Source organism: Cervus elaphus, chromosome 20 (genome assembly GCF_910594005.1).
Source record: "Cervus elaphus chromosome 20, mCerEla1.1, whole genome shotgun sequence".
In the NCBI taxonomy this organism is placed as follows: Eukaryota; Metazoa; Chordata; class Mammalia; order Artiodactyla; family Cervidae; genus Cervus; species Cervus elaphus.
Genome location: NC_057834.1, coordinates 33,040,748 through 33,054,756, shown reverse-complemented (window position 1 = coordinate 33,054,756; position 14,009 = coordinate 33,040,748). Strand labels below are relative to the sequence as shown.

Sequence of the window (14,009 nt, the reverse complement as noted above, 5' to 3'; positions counted from 1 at the left end):
GCAATAAAACTTTCCATTGTGTGGTTGGGATTACAGGAGTTAGTCTGTGAGATCTCTAAGGCCCTTATGTAAATATAAGGTATTATTATTAGCCTACTTTGCAGATGAAAGAAAAATATCTACCAAATTAGAGAAACGAAGGCTCAGAGAGGTAAAGTAACTTGCTGACGTTTATATAATGGCAAAGCTGGACCCTCTGTTCTCCAAGTCCCGTGGACCTTTACTCACGGTGCCTCTCCACGCCCCCTCGGGCTTGACGGTGCTCCAGCTCCCCCTTTCTTATTTGTCCTTTCTCCCGGGTAACAGTGCTTCATGAAGTAGGACTTACTACAGCCCTGGAATTGGAGGAGGCTTTCAGCCCACCTCCTTCATCCTGCTTCCCTATAATTCCCAAGGTGAAGCTCCCTCCAAACCCATTCACCCTGCCAAACGGTAGGAAAGGTGTTCAGTGAGGGATGCCCAATAGAATCCAGTTCCTCCATCATGCCCTGCAGCCCCTGGCCCTCCTGCTCCCCACCCCCCACCCCAGCCTTGATGGCTCCAGGCAGCTGGCAGGCTGCTCAGAGCCCAGGATGAGGGGTAAAGCACACAGCTGTTTCAAAAGGCATCTCTGAAGAGAGCACACTGGATTTCAGTTAAGTTCCTTATGTCTTCACCTGAAATTGCTACCCTCTCATGGGGGCAAGTGAAGTACCAGGCTCTACCAAAATCTATAAGGACTACAAAGTGTGGCCAGGGGGACATCTTAACAGAAACTGAGAATTTTCCTGGTGTGCAGACTACAGATGAGCAGGAAGTTGTCAAGAAGGGTGTGCAGATCCTTGTGATTGGCCAGGGAATGACTGAGGCCTGGAAGGTACTCCCATTAACTGTGGAGTACCTCAGGAAACAAGGCACTGAGGTGCGGGTCCAAAGGACGATAATGCCTTGGTTACCCAAGGTGTCAGGGCGGAAGTGGTCTCCATTCCCCCTGCTGATGGAGCTTTAAAAGAATAAGTCACTAAGCAATGATAAAACAAATTCTGTTTGAAATTTTTTAAAGAGCCCAGGATGCCAGGCCCCAGGAGATAAGGTTTTTGGGGTGGAGGCCAGGGAGCCACTGAGCTGCCAGCAGGTCTGGGATGCCAGAGAGAGGCCAGGCTGATGGGACTGGCTTCTTAGGGTCCTGGGACCAGTGCGACTTCCCACCTGAGAGATAACAGGGAGGCTGACCACCTCCTGGCTGCGGGTCCCCTTCTCGGTCCCCTTTCCTGTCTGGGACCTTAGACACTGTGCGGCTAGTGAGGAGGGAGGCCTTGGGCCCAGTCGGTGGAGGCTCCAAGAGGCAATGTAGGCAGCAGAGGAGGCATGAGCGTCACCCCCAGTGTGGAAGCATCCTCAGGAGACGCTGCCAGAGGGGCCCTTTTATCTGTTCCACTCCCAGGAAGGATCATGCTCACCGTCCCAGTCAAGAGAATCATTTCTTTTATTTTAAATTATTTATTTATTTGGAAGCTCTGGGTCTTAGCTGCAGCATGTGGAATCTAGTTCCCAGACAAAGGATGGAACCTGGGCCTCCCTGCATTGGAAGCATGGAGTCTTAGCCACTAGACTATCAAGAAAGTCCCAGAAGAATCATTTCTGAACTGCTTCCTGACCAGTGCAGTGTTCATCTTTGTAACCTCCTCAGTGCCTAGTACAGAGCTTTGGCTAAGTAGTTCTTGGCTTTAAAAGAACCCATAGGATTGATATTGTACATTTCTTTTCCCTCCCTCAGGCTCCATTTTTGGCGTGTGACCTGCTTCATCCTTGGGAAGTCCTTCCTCCGAGTTTCCCATGACAGCGTCAGCTTTTGCACAGTGGAGGGCACTGACTCGGTCTCCCCATCAGCCTTTACTCCAGGCTGAAGGCCTGTCTTCTGTCTAGCTTCCCTCTGTGCTCACCCCGCACTACCCTCAGCCCACCTCCACCAACACTCTCACGTCTCTATATGATGAGGGGGCAGTGCGGCAGCCAAGGTCCACCGTGGGTACACAGGGAGCCTCAATGCAAGGAATCCAGAGCCTTCAGCAGAAAGCAGACCTTTCTTTGATGGTGGGAAAGGAGAGAGGCAGAAAACTCCAGACCTGGACCCCAGGCTGGTCCCAAGTCAGATAGCTGGGGGCCAGAGCTTCTCCCTGGACCAACCAGGTCCTCTTGGGGAGCCCAGTGCTTCCGTGTACCCACATGACCAAAGACAAGAGGACTGAGCTTGGGAAAAAGAAAAGTAGGAAAAGGAAGATGCAACAGAAGTGGCGGGACCCCAACTCACAAGCTCCTAGGATTCCAGGCAGGTCAGAGTGTGTCGTGAGCTGCCCTCTGCTGCCCTCTCCAGCATCAGTGTTCTTGGCCCCCCACGTGCCCCTCACACACGGCCTCTGTCCTCCAGCCACACTGAGCTTCTCCCAGAGCCTGAATGGGCCATGCTCTTTCTCACCGACAGTTCTCGGCAAACAGCGGGGCCTCTTCGGTGAAGCTCCCTTCCTCTCCCCACACCCCTTGGTCGCTCTCTACCCCTCCCACAAGCCTCAGTGTGGATGTCAGTTTCTCTGGGAAGCCCTTCTGGGTGCCCGCAGCCTCAGGTGAGTTGCTGCCCCTCGTCTGTGCTCCCGTGTGCCGTGGACTTCCCCGCCTCGGTCCTTACGATGAGCCAGGCCATGTGCTGCGTGTTCGCACGCTGCATCGTCCTGTATCCTCCCTGGGAGCTGGGTGATGCCATTGCCCTCATATGAATGGGCGGAGCCAGACTCGCCCAGGAGGGCCACTAGTGAGGAGGAGGTGACCGCAAGGTGAACCCAGGCCCTCTGAAACCGAGGTCTGTGCTTTTCCTCTGACCGCTGTACCGTCACGGCGTGTCGGCGCTGGGAGGCCCCCACGGTCACCTTGTCCAATCCCCTCATCCCACCGAAGAGGAAGCCAAGTCCCAGAAAAGCTGAGTAACTTTCCCACAGTCACAGAGCTGGCTTGTAGCACCAGAATCAGACAATGACCCGGGCTTTCTTCATCCCAGCCTCTCTCTTCCTACAAGATCCTTCCTTGATCCTCGGGTCCAGAAGGGCCAACCTGGGAGCATTAGCCACTGAGGTCTTGCCCCCCAACCACAGCCCCAGCCCAGGGTGTGCAGTGCGCCATCAGCAGGCCTCAGGAGCCTAATCCAAACCCTAACCCGCCCTCCCCCAACAGCAGCTGGCCCAGAGATAGACCAAGAAGAGCTGGAAGAAACAGCAAGTGGGGGGCCCATTAGGAGAGGGCAGATCCAACAACACTCTCTGAAGGGTTTGTGGAGCTGATCAAGAGAGTTTCTCTGAGACAGCTAGAAATCACGCGGCCCGCAGGGGCTCTGAGCCCCTTTGAAACTGTCTCCTAGACCTCCCACCTCTGTTCAATAGGAGACTTAACCAGGCCTCTCTTTCTCCTCAAGGGGAGTGGGTCCTCCACCTTTCTTCATCCTTCCCCTTTGCCTAGTAATCTCTTACACCCAGGAAGTGCTTCCCGTTAAGTCAAAATTGACCTGCTGCTGCCTGAACAATTTCCTCTTTATTTTTACCCTCAATGGAGATGGAAACCCATAGGTACGCTGTGCCTCTGATGTGTATTCAGGAAACTGATCCACCTTCCCCGACGAGTGCCCTCGCCACTCCCTTTCCTTCTCAGGTTTTGAGCATGAACAACAATCCCTGACCCTCTTACAGAGAAACCTAGGGAAGGTCTACTGTCACCCTGGGAGGGAATCTCTCCATCCTTCCCCCACTGTCCACTTAGCCCTCATCCACAGTCCTTGTCTGAGTAGAAGTTCGGGGGCAGGGTGGCACGAAGATACTGACTAGACGCAGAACTAGATTCCGAGGTGGCTTCCCCCCATCCCTCCTCTGAGGCAGAGTGCTGCCGGACGGGCTGAAGTTGTATTTTGGCCAGGCCCCCTTCTCCAGTGGGGAGCATTTGAAGGAGCACTTGGAGATGGAAGAACCAGAGAATAAAGACTGGGGCAGAGTGTTCATGCATGGAGGAAGACAGAGGAATCATGCAGCTTAAGCTGAATCTGGTAGCCAGTCGGGAAGCATCCAAGATGAGCAGTGGGGTAAGGAATAGAAGGGTCCTACTGGTAAAGATTTCACCAGCAATGCAGGAGACCTGGCTTTGATCCCAGATCTGAGCCACCAGGAAAGCCCATGAAAACTGGAGTGCATAGACAATCCCTTCTCCAGGGGATTTTCCTGACCCAGGAATCACACCAGGGTCTCCTGCATTGCAGGCAGATTCTCTACCAGCTGAGCTACCAGGAAAGCCCATAGATCCTTATACAGACGTAGGATATTAACAGGGAAGGTCAGAGTCAGGTGTCACGAACTTAAAATTAATACAGATCTCAATCCCTAAACCCTAGACAAGAAGGCCATGTGGCTTCTCTCCCCAGTGATCCAATCAGCAGAGGGGAGTGGGGCTCACTGGAAGGCAACAAATGAAAGGAGGTAGACCCACCCTGCCCAGAGGCAGTCAGCGATCAAGGTGACCTTTTGAAGTTCTTTCTAGACTGAGAAACCCATTTAAGCTTCTTGTACCTTTTTTCCCCCTCTACCACCCATCCCAAAATGCCCTTCCCAACGAAGATGGGCAAAAGATGGCTCTGATAGAATTCCACATGGAGTAGGTTATCCAAGGAAGTCAAGAGGCAGGCAGTGCGCGTGTGAACTCAGACCTTTCAGTCATGTCCGGCTCTTTGCGGCCCCACGGACTGTAGCCTGTCAGACTCTTCTGTCCATGGGATTTTCCCAGCAAGAGTACTGGAGTGGGTTGCCATGCCCTCCTCCAGGGAATCTTCCTGGCCCAGGGATCAAACCCGAGTCTCCTGGGTCTCCTGCATTGCAGGTGGATTTATATCACCAAGCCAACCAGGGAGCCCCTAGGCAGACAGTGACCAACAACCCCCACCCGCCCCCCAAAAAAATCCAGGCAGCAAGAAACCTCCGTGCCAGAATACAGTCCCAGTCTTGCCACCTGGATATATCACGCCGCCTGGTCAGAGCCTTACCGTAAAATAGGAAGATAATAATGATGCCGTCTACCTCACAGGGCTGTAAGAGGCTGTGACCCGGAGTGCCCTGGGCAGGCGCAAAGGTGGTCGCCCTGGGTCTGGGCGGCTTGGGGTTAATCTTTCCCACATTGCTCCATTCAGCGTTTGGCGGAGCTCTGGGCCGGGGGGTCCTGGGCCCACCAAACCTCTCTGTGGGCAGTGAGATGAGGGGAGCCTGTTCAGAGTTCAGCGGAGGCGGCGTCTGTGGTTAACATATAAGCAGGAGCGGTCTGGAGCAGTGGGACATTTCCCGCCTCAGGGCTACATTCTTGAAGTCACAAGTGCAAACTTGTTATAACCTGTGTTGGAGCAGCAGGGGGCAGCGAGGGCACGGTGGGGGGCGGGGGACTGGCGCTGAGCTGCCCGAGGCTGGTGGAAGGGGCGCAGGGCAGGTGGAGGGCGGGTGGGTCGGTGTGCCTGAGTCGCCCTGCTGGGTCCAGGCGCCGCCTCCGCTCAGACGTGCGGACCAGAGCGTGTGTGGGGCCGCATGCAAGAGCGTGCGCCTGTGTGTCTCTGCATATATGAGCCTCGTGGTGGAAGGGGGAGGAGAGGCGGGCAGCCACCGGCCGCGGTGCCTGGGCATGTGGAGCCAAGGAGTGGGCAGGCTGCGTGCCCCTTCCCCTGGGCCGGCCTCATGGAACCTGAATTCCAAGTCGGTCCAGAGACTGCCGGGCCCCGCCCCCTGGGAGCCGGGGCCACTCCCTGCCGGGTGCCCATCTCCCCAGCCTGCCCAGGGAAGGGGGGGTCGCCTCCTGCCCATCCCCCCCGGCCTTGGGCTCATTCCCCCGCGCTCACTGGGCCCTCCGGACACTGGGGTGGGTGGGGGTGGGGGTGGGGGGAGGCTCTGAAAGCAGGTGACTGTTTGGGGGAACTCGGGGACAGAGCCCCCATTGTGCCCGCCCCGGAGCCGCCTCAATGGAGCTCCCGGGCACAAAGGGGCTTTGACAATGGGCAGGACATTAGTATGCAGGGCCAGCCCCTCGGCCCTCTCCCAGTCCCACAGCCCAGGGGAGGGGGGGCGCTGCTGCCAGCCTCGTGGGTGGAGGCAGGGGATGGGGCAGGGCTGAGACTGTAGAGATCTTAGCCCCCAAGGGCTCCCCTGGGGGCACTGCCCAGGAGACAGGGGAAGGAGACTAGCCCAGGGCCCCCAAACCTGCCACTTGTCAGGACTCTCCAAGTGGAAAAAGCCAGGGGGACTGGGAGGAGGAGGGGCAGTGCCGTGGAAGACCAGGATCCTTCCGCCCAGGCTGGACTCTTGAAGAAGCACGTGCGCAGTCTGAGCCCACCCACTTTTGGCCTCAGTTTTCCCATCTATTCAAGGGAACTGTGTGGGTGGGAGAGGCAAAACCAAGCAATAGGCAGCAAGGTCTCAAACCTCAGTCTGCCATGTCTCAGAGTCTCCAGGCTGCACGTGGGTCCTGACCGTCCAGAATCCTGCTCAGGGTGTGTGCCTGGAGTTCGGGGTGTTTAGGCTTCAGACAAGGTAGTGCCTACGGCTCAGCCCAGGGGGATCTGGCTGATAGAGGAAGAGCCGGAACTAGCTCCCCTCCACCCCTGCCCCCACCAGCATATGTTTGTCTGTCTCCCCCTCTGCCTCATCCCCTTTCCCAGGCTGTGGGAAGAGGCTTCTCCTCCTGGCCAGGGACCACCCCCCAGTCCCTCCCCGGCCTCCACTAGCACCTTCAGCACCATCCCTGCCTTCCCAAGGTGCGTGCACTGCCTGTGGCCCACAGGACAAAGGGCAGGGTTGGAGCAACGCAGAAAGTCACCCTAGGGCTGGGAGATGGAGAGGGAGTGATGCTCGGGAAAGGGCTGCAGGCAGAGAGTAGGAAAAGGGACGCCACGGAGGAGCAGTGTTGCTGACTACAGACTCCCTCTGCCCTGGGTCAGGAACCCACAGGAGAGAGGGTTGGGGCCAGTTTACAGAAGTGCTCCGGGCAAGGCACAATGGAAAACCGGGGCTGAGGAATGCCTTCTCCTGGCTTGCTTTCTCCTTCTGCAGTTGCTGTTGATGCCAGGAGGTCCTCCCCACTATCCGCCTTCCTGCTCTGCCCTTAGCCATGGATGGCACACTTGGGATTGCTGGGGGAAAGGTAAGGTCTGCTCCCCTCTCTGAGGATCTTGAGTTTTTTCCCTCCACTGAAACAGTCTGAGGGGGAGAGTGCAGGACTAAGAGTTAGGACTCCTGGGTTCAGGCCCAACAACCCTGTTAACTTTTTCTGGGACCTCACACAAATCACTTTTTCTGTCTGGTTCAAGAAGCCCACATCTGCAACATGGGAAAGGTCAGTTCTGCATCACCCTGCCTTCTGGGCCCATGGGCAGTGGATTCAGGGACAAGGCTCTGGGATTTACTAAGAGCTCATATTATTCAGCATTATGTTAGGCCCTTTTCTAGCCTTACATCATCTAATTCTCAACAATTCTAAAAACTAGACACTATTTAAAAGTTCCATTTTATAGACAAGACAACTGAAGCCCAGAGATGTTAATAATTTGCCCAGGGTTGTACAACTAGCAAGTGATAGAACTGAGATTAAAGCTCAGTAGGTAGTCTGTCTCCAGAGCCCATGTGATGAATCACTATCCCATACTGCCTCCCTAGTGAAAATATTCAGAAGACCATGGGCAGCTGAGAGAAATCAGCCAGGATATTCAGATCACCGAGGGCTTTTCCAAACCTATCTTCGTAATAATGCTAATATGTCATTTGCTTTTTTTTTTCATTTTCATTTTCCATGGGTGTTCAGTAGAATTTTCCAGAATCAATGTGATATTGTAACATATTGAATGCAGAAGCAGATATGAGATACCAGCTGTCTTCTGTGAAGCCAGATATCACACAGATTGGAGACAGGGAGACAGTGCCACTTACTAAACTTTTGTTTTTAAATATAGCTATTTTTCATTAAAAATATGTCATTAAAGTTGACATCCAAAACAGGTTGATTGTTAATTTTGAATGAATTAATACATATTTTAAGTTTGCTCTCCTTTCTAACCTATCAGCAGATATAATCCACATGAACAAAACTCAATAATTTTTAAGATGTGAAGGGAGTCCTGAAATCAACAAGTTTGAGAACAACCTCCCTAGACACAGACATCCTTACCTTCTCCTCTTGCCATTGCCTGTGTCTTTTTTTTTCTTTTTTTTAAAGCAGATCAACCAGGGAAATTTAGATGTAGGGAAAAGGTCTTGGGGTTAGAACTAGGATGAGGGGTGAAGCTGAGTATATAATGCTAAAAGGTCAGGCTTAACCCCACTTGAGAACTATCTCCACATGTCTCCTAGCCTGCAAGCTCCCGCCCAGAGGTATGCTCAAGAACACGGGCCTGTCTCAGGTTGGATTCTGGTCTCTGCCCCTTTTGCAATCCAGATGCCCACTGACAAGTCCAACATCAGGCAGAGGCAGACAGACCTTCCTGGTGAGGAGAGAAAACTTCTGTGGATACCCATGTGGATTTTTGTGTTTGGGCCGGCAATGCTTAATTTGCTGCCTATAATCTTAGGATGAAACTGTCTCCACAGGATGGGGAGCTTTGTAGGAGATAAATGTCTCTGGCAGTTCCCAGGAGAATTGGATAATAGGGTCTTATGTATACCCTAGTCTGGGCTTCCCAGGTGGCACTAGTGGATAGAACCTGCCTGCCAATGCAGGAGATGTAAGAGATGCAGGTTTGATCCCTGGGTCAGGGAGATCCCCTGGAGGAGGGCATGACAACCCACTCTAGTATTCTTGACAGGGTTGGACATGACTAAAGTGACTTAGCATGCACGAATGTGCACCCTAGTCTAGGACACTCCTAAGCTTCTAAAGCCTTAAAAGTCAGGATCCTCACCTAGAATTAGCAACCAGAAAGACTTTAACCTAGAATGAAGCTGGTCAGTAGGCACTCTGTGCCCTGGGGTAGAGGGATCCGGGAAGGGAAAAGATGCGCTTGCTTCAGGGAGTCCACAATCTGACAAGGGTGTAGGCCCCTCCCTAGAGGAGCCCCCGTTATTGAAGGAGACAGGATGTCCCCTCCAATATTACCACTGCCCAGGTTGTCCTGGGCAAAGTCACAGACACAAAGGACAAGGGACAGGCAGGATGCTGACACGAAGGGGTACAAAATGATAGAGCAGATAGGGAAATAGGAGGATGGAGATTTGCAGGAGGGGCAAGGTTAAGATCCATAGGTCTATGTGAGAGCCCAAGGTGGAAGGGTGTGGCTCGGGGACTGCCGTGGGATATGCTCCCCCAGTACAAGGTCTGAATAGATTGGGGTCCCTAAAGAGGGGGTGCTGGAGGGGATAGGAGAAAGGCTGGTATAAAACAGCTTGAAGACTGTGATTGGGAACTTTAGTCTGAAAACCAATAGAGATGTCTGGGTAGGAAAGGGGCAAGGTAAAACTGATGCTTCATGATGACAATTTCAGGGATGATTCCATGAAGTTAAGGGAGAGAATCAAGGAGAAAGAAAGGCGGGAGTCAGGAAAGTCGTAAGGAGGCTGCTGTAGGCACCCAGGCTAGTGGGATGGACAGGCTGATCAGGGACAGGGAAGAGGTCGGCTCACACACCTGAAAGGAGTTGTGGGGGTGGGGGGAAATGGGCAGGGAGGGGACAGGCAGAGCCATGGGGGGACCAGGGTGAGATGTGGGGACAGGAAGAAGCTGCCATCTTTGGCTGGAAGAAATAAGTTGCCCAGAGTGGGGAAAGACACTATTTTAGGGAAGTTTAACAGCTCAGTTACATTTATCATGTCTTGAGTTGAACACAGGACATCTGCTTGGTGAAAACTTACGGAAAGAAAGGGCCAGGGACGTGGAGACCCAGGCTCTGGCTGTGGCCAGACTGTTGGAATGAAGAAAGGAAGCTCATCTTAAACAACTTGATAATTCTCCCTCCTTTCCAAAGTCTAGAAGGGTGGAGAGATAGAGTCCCAGGACAGACCTCAGAAAAAGCCCCAAGGAAGGGCTCTGGCAGGCCCAGGAGCCAGGCAAGATAATGGAGTAGAAAGAGTCACATAAGTGGGAGAACCACGACAACCAACAACTGTATCTTTTTAGTTTTCACTTGTTCAGCACCATTCCAGGCCCTTTACAAATACTGAGTCTCTTAATCTACAACTATAATTTTTGGCCCCATTGTAAGGATGAGGAAACGTGTAGCTACGAAGCGGCAGAAGACGGATAGTAAACCCAGGAAGTCTGACTCCAAGACTGTGCTCCTAACACTATGCCTCTGCCTCTCAGGCAACAGAAATGCACCCTGGGACTCACTGTGGGTCACACCTTCCTTCCAGAAGAGGCCTCTTGACCTGTTACAGTAATCCCTGCATGTCTCTGAGTTTCACAACTCCCCTCACAAGCCTTAATGGTGGGCTTTTTTTTTGTTCGGGAGCTTTTTTGTTTTTGCTAGAGTCCACAAGGTGGTCTCCCTCTCTTTTCCAAACTCCATTTCAGATCTCTTTCCTTCTATGGACATGCTTCCTGAAATCTAGCCTAAGTCCTTCAAGTTGCAGCCCCAACCCTTCCCCCAGGTCTTCTGCCATTGGCCACATCCACTCCTTCAATACTACACCTTTTCAGGGACCTGAAGTGCTAATTAAGCCTTCTCAAGCCCATGCTTCTCCAGCCTCCTTCTCCAGGCCACCATTTCAGTTCTCACTTCTCTCTTGCATTCCAGAGCCAACCCCTCCCTTCTCCCCACAACCTCAAATCCAGCTCCCAGCTGGCTGACTCCCACGGGAGAGTTTTTCCCATAATCCCTTTCTCTCTGCCCTTTCAAGGTTCTGATGGTGGGAGGGGATGCAGAGGGGCCATGCAGATGCACTGTCTCCATGAAAATGTGGCAACACCTATAATAAACTTGGATGAAGGAGGAAAAGCATTGAACACTGCCTATGGAAGAGAAGGGGTGATATGGTAAACTCAGAAAGCTCTGATTTCCAAGAGCTGCCCCTTCCAACCACCCTTCACTGGGTGCTAAAACAGTTGGATTCCAGATCTCCCATCTCTCTCATCTTTCTGCAGTTTCATCTTAACAGTGTGCCTTGGACTCTCCCTTCTCTCTGCCCCTTCCAGGGCCTCACCATCGTCCTGGACAGCTTGGCCTCAACCGGGACTGTAGCACTGACCAGTCAGGCAAGAGAAGAATCTAGGCTGGCTGGGGAGGGGATTGAGAGTGGAAGTTTCTTCGTTCTGTCCTAAATAAGCCTTGGCAGGAAAGCTGAGGGGCTCTGTGGCCCAACATCTCTTTCCCTCCCCACCAATGCCAGGGGGTTCAGCCTACCTTCCATCTTGTGTGCAGAAACCAAACATTTTACTAAAAGGTGCAAGAGGCCGTTTCTCCTTTTTGTACAAGTGGGTCTTTCTGCATGACTCACTCCCCCACCCAGAGCCCTAAACCCCTTATTCCATCAGTCCCAGCGTGGCCCTAGAGGATTTCATTGGTGTCCCAGTCTTTCTGGTCCCTAGGGAGGGAGGGGAAGGAGGCCCCTGGGTCTTATGCCAGGCCCTTCCCTTCTAGCCCAAGCCAGTGTGCACAGAGGTGCAGGCGCAGAGATGGGGCACCCACCGTCCAGTGGGGCACAGGGACGAGGTGGGAGATGCCAGGGGCCTGACAACTAGCCCTCCCACACAAACAGATGTGTCCACAGACTGCATGTGGGGCAATGTTGGGGAGACAGATTTTTTCCCGCAGAGTAGGGGGCAGCAGTGGGATTCTGCATTGAACCACAGAAGGGATGAGACCATAACCCCCCCCCCACCCCAGTGGAGTCATTGCCATTTGATACCCACTGAGACAAGTTGGCTGCTCCGCTCAGGGTGGAGGGTGGGGGGACGGCTCAGAAAACAGCGGCTCCTTTCAGGACCTAGGTTGGCAAGGGCTTTGGGAGGCTGGACTGGCCCAGATCACCCCCAACACCCCCTCTCTCCCTCCCGCGCCACCACCACCAAAGGACTGGAGGGTGGCGAAAAGGAGTTGGCACTGCCTGGGCCGTGCTATTGCCTCTCTAGCCCAGCCCTGGCCCCCTCCTTGGCATGACGCCTTCCCTCCCTCGCCTCCCTCATTTCTTCCTCCCTGAAGAACTAACTATAAACCAGGACACCTGGTTCCTTCTACACTTGGTCCCTAGTACCCTGCTTATACTGTGAGGAATTAACAAGCCTGCCCCTCAGCACAGGATGGTGCCCACCATCATGCCAGGAACATAGAACAGAAATCCTTGGAGACTAGGGAGACAGTTTCAAGATGAAACTAAATGGAACTCAGTGGTAGCTGCTGGTCTCTCCTCAAACTGGTTTTCTGATACCCACCCCAAGCCCCCCTCATTCCTAAACAAGTGTCACTCCTGACAGGACACCAAATCTCTCATCGTCATCTCCCTCCCACCCAGAAATGCCTAAAGCAGTCCTGGTGAGGAAAAAAAAAAAAAATTCAAGCACCACAACCAAGGCAGACAGGCTAAAAATCTTTAGCCAGAATGTGTATCAATAAGTAACAGCATCAGGCTTTAAGCCTAGGCCTCCTTTGGGGTCCAAATTTGTATTGGTTTCTTCACCACCCCACTTTCCCAACTGTCTCACTCTGCAGAAGGAAGGGGGTTATTAACAGGGAGGTATGTCTTGAAATGGGAGGCAAGTTGGAGTGGAGGGAAGAAATTGAGTGGGCAGGGGGGCCCCTGTCATACCAAGTTACTATGACTCCCTAATCGGAGCAGTAGTTACACATACAGCTTTCTTCCGCTGTGTGAGCTGTGTGTGGGTGAAACTACGTGTCACAGCATGGGGACGGGGAAAGGGGCTGGGCATGGGAGTGGGAGTAACCTGATGATCCTGGGAAAAGGGGGCGCTGTCTGGAGTGCCTGTGGGGCGTGCATGGTTAGATGTGGTAGTTACTGTATTAGTTGGAAGGCTGTGATGCAACTGCAGGTCTGCCCAATAGGAAGGGGTATTAGGAAAGCCCCTTCCTGGGCTGAAAGCGCTGAGGTGACCAGCTTAGGTAAATTTCCCTTCTTGGAGAGCCCTTCCCAGACGCCCAAGGTGGGAGGCTAAGGAATAGGGCTGTACCACTGAGGCCAGTCAGGGTGGGGACCCAGGGACTGGGGGCCCCGGTATCTCCGGAGAGTGAGGTAAACAGGACCCGGGCCTAGGCGGCGGCACTCTTTCATTAGGGCCAGGGTCTTACCTTGGGTCCAGGGTGGAATGGCCCCTCGGATGGGCAGCGGGACAGACGGACGGACGGGGCGGGCGGGCGTGAGGAACGGAGCTGCGCGACCGGCAGGGCCAGGACTCTTAAACCCGGAGCTGGGATCAGATAAGGGCTGGTCCAGGGGCCGGGGCTGGGGTCGGGCCGGCCGGGGGCAGAGCTGGGCCGGGCCGGGCCGCCCCCTCCCTCCGCAGCGCAGAGCCAAACTTTGCGTGAATGGAGGGACCTGGAGGGGCCGGGCGGGCGGGGGCGGGGGGCTCCGGACAGGCCAATGGGAACGTGGAGCGCCAGGCCCGAGCCGCCGGGATTGGAGGGGCCTGGGCAGGGGGCGGGGCATGTGGAGCAACGAAGCGGAGCCCCAGACAGCTGGAGGAACCGGGCAGAGAGCAACACCCGAAGACAGAGACCCAGACAGACTCGGGAGAAAGAGATGGAGAGACGATAGGCGAAGCGATAGAAGCCGAGCTGGCAAGGTGACAGAGGAAAAGAGAAGGAAGAAAAAGGAGGCGGTCGTGTCAGGGATGGGGAACAGGAGCGGGAGCTGGCGGGGGCGGGCCTGGGGCCGAGTTAATGAGGTGGAAATGAATTCAGCACCCGCCCAGTGGCCCGACAGGCAGCGCCGAAGGGGCGGGCTCCGGGGTCTACCCGGCTATATCCCTCGGCACCATTTCCACGCTGTTTGCGGTTTTCTAAGCGCTGCGAAATGCGCAGACATCATTCC

At 54.1% G+C, this 14,009-nt stretch overlaps 2 protein-coding genes and 1 pseudogene across 3 annotated transcripts in view; 2 read left to right on the top strand and 1 right to left on the bottom strand.

Annotated features, from left to right (window-relative positions):
- The window catches only part of KCNJ10 (potassium inwardly rectifying channel subfamily J member 10), a 34,879-nt gene extending 21,204 nt beyond the window's left edge, over positions 1-13,675 (bottom strand). Inside the window, exon 1 of one of the 2 annotated variants that reach the window (XM_043876452.1) lies at positions 13,268-13,675. The gene's annotated coding sequence lies outside the window, so the exon portion shown is untranslated. Of the gene's footprint in view, positions 1-5,047; positions 5,195-13,267 lie in introns of those variants that run through there. The other variant, XM_043876453.1, reaches the window with a different exon arrangement.
- The window catches only part of KCNJ9 (potassium inwardly rectifying channel subfamily J member 9), a 59,399-nt gene that overhangs the window by 27,635 nt on the left and 17,755 nt on the right, over positions 1-14,009 (top strand). The window contains exons 3-4 of the mRNA XM_043876448.1: positions 1,757-2,600; positions 7,092-7,182. The gene's annotated coding sequence lies outside the window, so the exon portion shown is untranslated. The remainder of the gene's footprint in view (positions 1-1,756; positions 2,601-7,091; positions 7,183-14,009) is intronic.
- LOC122676418 lies at positions 647-3,679 on the top strand (annotated as a pseudogene).